Raw genomic sequence first — 3,335 nt, 5'->3', positions numbered from 1 at the left:
TTTTTTGTGTGTGTGTGTGATAAATGTTATTGAATTAAAGGAATAATGGATTTTCTTTTAGGGCCAGACAGTGGAAAAGGCAAAGAACACGAAGCTGAAATGATTCCACAAAGCTGTCTGAAATAGTTGCCTGCCTTTTTCCTTCTTTGTTTCAAAGATTAGTGTGCAAAGTCAGGAAGTGTTTGAAATCATTACAGGCTTTAAAATGTTATGCACTCTAATGAAATTATTATGCAGTTGTTTTCATTAAAATTTACACATGAATTTTAGGGCATTTCACAATTTCATAAAATAACCTGATAAACAACCAAAAGTAAATAAAAGCTATACGAAAGATATGGAAGTCTTCACCTTTGGCCTTTCATCTTGAATTATAAGGTAATACAAGTTTTGAAAAATTCAGAAGGTGACATTTTCCGTCGTTCTGTTGAAAAAAGTTATATTGCCTTTCTGTCTTTAAGGTTACATTTAATAAGACAGTTAATACATGTGCATGGTGAACAATTAAAACAGTGCCAGAAAGTAGGCCTTAAAAATTTTCTGTCTTCCAGTCCCTCTCCCCAGAAGTCCCCATACCAGTTCGCATGTACCTTTCTGGAAATGCTCGTTGCCCAGTGAGGCACGTGTGTGTGTCCCCCTCCGTTTAGTATACAAATGGCAGGGTACTCTGTATCAGTACATGTAGAAATGGCCCCCTTTCTTTTCAGCAGCTCCATAGAATCCCCCCGATGGAACTGTAATTTAGTTAGTGCCCCCTCAGAGAGGGAGGCAGCTTCCCCGCCAAGAGCTCAGACTCGAGCCAGATAATCTGGGTTCAAGTTCCGACTCTACCGTTTCCTCCCGGTGTTAACTTGGACAAATGGAATAATGACATTAGCCGCTTAATAGGTTCGTTGAGGGTTAAACGAGTTAATATTTGTACAACCCAGAACAGTGCCTAACATACTCACGCTACACACGTTTCTCACGAAATAGCCATCCTTCTAGATTGTGTCCAGCTCCTTGCTGCTGCGGACAGCGCTCGTGTGAATATCTACGCACAAAACCCGAGAACTTGACTTACTAAAGGATAAGAAAAAAAAGTATATATTTACATATATACGTGTAATATATGTCACAACGTCCCTTTATCAGAGAGCCTTCCCACACCCCTCCTCCAACACGGCGAACCCTTTTTCGACTGCCCCCTTACTCTGCTGTATTCTCCTTTAGTACCCATCGCCATTTGACCTATACATTTATTTAGAACATTATATTTTTAATTCCCTAAATTGGCCTAGATTTCTTCTCTTTACATTTGGAAAGTGACATAAGAACCAGAAACCTGAGCTCGCTCCTGTGTTCTAGACTTCTTCATTGCTTTAGAAAGAGCTGGGTATCTGGAAGCAGCTTGTTATGTAGTTCTCACCACCCTATTTCCTGCCAGTGCTGGGGGTGAAGAAGGGACTGTCCCCCCCCCCGCCTTCCAGGGGCCTTGCAGAATCCCTGCCTGTGCGTCTCCGGGATATGTGGAATGACATGGGCAGCCAAATCAATCCTGGAGGAAACAGAAGTGGCAATTAATCCTACTTAGAAGTTTCAGGAAGAGAGAAGGCAGATGCCAACCTGCATATCTACCCTCATTTCTACTACTTTGGTGCGCATCAGCCTGACTTCTTTCTGCCCACTCCACATTTTTTTTTTTTGCCTGAAGCCTTTCTTTGGCCCTGAGATCTTCCTTTGCCCCAGCATGACAGGCCAGAAGTATAAATAATGAATGAAACACCCTGTCCTCCAATCTCTCAGTGACCGACTGGAGGAAATGTGCAAATATCTAGCACTGTCGCCCCTAGCGAGGCTATCTCTGGGGTCCCTGCCTTCTCCTGAAGCAGGATTAAGCTTCAGTTTCTCACGGTGGTCGGTAGCCCTGCTTGAAAACAAGCCCTTTATTACCACCCTCCCTTCCCCATCTGACCTCCCCTCTCCCCACTGACATTTCCTGGGATCGCCTCCCACACAAACTGCTTACACTTGAAATCTTGGCCGTGTCTGCTTCTGGGGAACCCAAAGTGACACAAGACATATTTAAGTTGTGTTTTAGGGGGGAAATTTGTGTGTGTGTGTGTGTGTGTGTGTGTGTGTGTGTGTGTAAGATTTGTAAGTTCGTAAATTTACATTCTGGGTGTGTAAGAGTTTCATGCATTAGCTGTACCCTTGAAGTAGTACTAGTCGATGTTTCTCGCCTTGGGATAGAAGATAATTCTCATTTCCATTTATCAAACTAATTCCTTTCTGCAGATATAAAAATTACTTGTCAGTCCAAATCTCTATTTAATAGAAATTCATTTGACGGTGGATGAAACTATATTTAGACCCACTTAGGATCAGAACAGTATAGCTGTTTGAACTGAAAAAAAAAAAGTACTAAACAGTGGAAAAACATGTCACTCTGCACACGTGCCATGTCATTGCCAGTTACATGGGAAGCAGATTCAAGAGAGAACTCTGTCACCCTAAAACTCAAAATTACTGCTGGGTTCGGAGGTATGAACAACGAACTTCAAGACTAATTTTTGAAATCCAATCCCTGTGTGCATGGATGGAAAGGATGCTGACCTGCACGTGAAATCACAGTTGAAAAGCCAACTGCTAAGTTCTTGTCTAACAGGAACAAGATGAACCGAGGTACCAGGAGATCAGAGCTATGTACTCTAGTTTAAAAACCTGTAGGTTTTAATGTAGGAGAAACAACAAGTGTCAAAAGTGGAGGAACTTGCTTATGCAGCCGTGCCCCCATTTCTGCATCTGTCGAGAGGGGTCATTTTGATGGTTCCTTAGAAGGGTCTGGGGATTCATTCTCAAAATAAAAGTGAAGTTGTTAGGAAAAGACCAGTTTTCAAGAGGTAGAGTGGCATAGGCGTCTATGAAGATCTTTCTTACAGCACAGCAGTGTTTATAACAGCAAAAGATGGTAAACCACCTCAAGGCTATCCATGGAGGCACGGCCGAGTCACCGTGCGGTCTCCCCGTGGAATCCTGTGTGGAGGAGGAAAGGGAGGAAGATGGATCTGCATATGCTGACACTGAGAAATCTCTAACATCGAGCAAGAAGTGACAGCACAAAATGCTCATCTATATTTTAAAAAGACACTAGCCATTTATATAAAGATGCATATATATGTGTTTCTAAGAGTGTGTGTATTGTTATTATTTTTATTTTTTGTCTCCTCTGCTAGTAAGTTCTGTAAAGACAGAGACTATGTTTTATGTTTTGTTCACTGCTATACCCTCAGTGTCTTAGGGGAGCACAATGCTTATTTTCATTTACTTTTGTGAGTTCATTTTTTTGTTCAGTT

This window comes from Pteropus vampyrus, unplaced genomic scaffold (assembly GCF_000151845.1).
Source record: "Pteropus vampyrus isolate Shadow unplaced genomic scaffold, Pvam_2.0 Scaffold51, whole genome shotgun sequence".
Classification (NCBI taxonomy): domain Eukaryota; kingdom Metazoa; phylum Chordata; class Mammalia; order Chiroptera; family Pteropodidae; genus Pteropus; species Pteropus vampyrus.
This window is presented reverse-complemented; position numbering follows the sequence as displayed.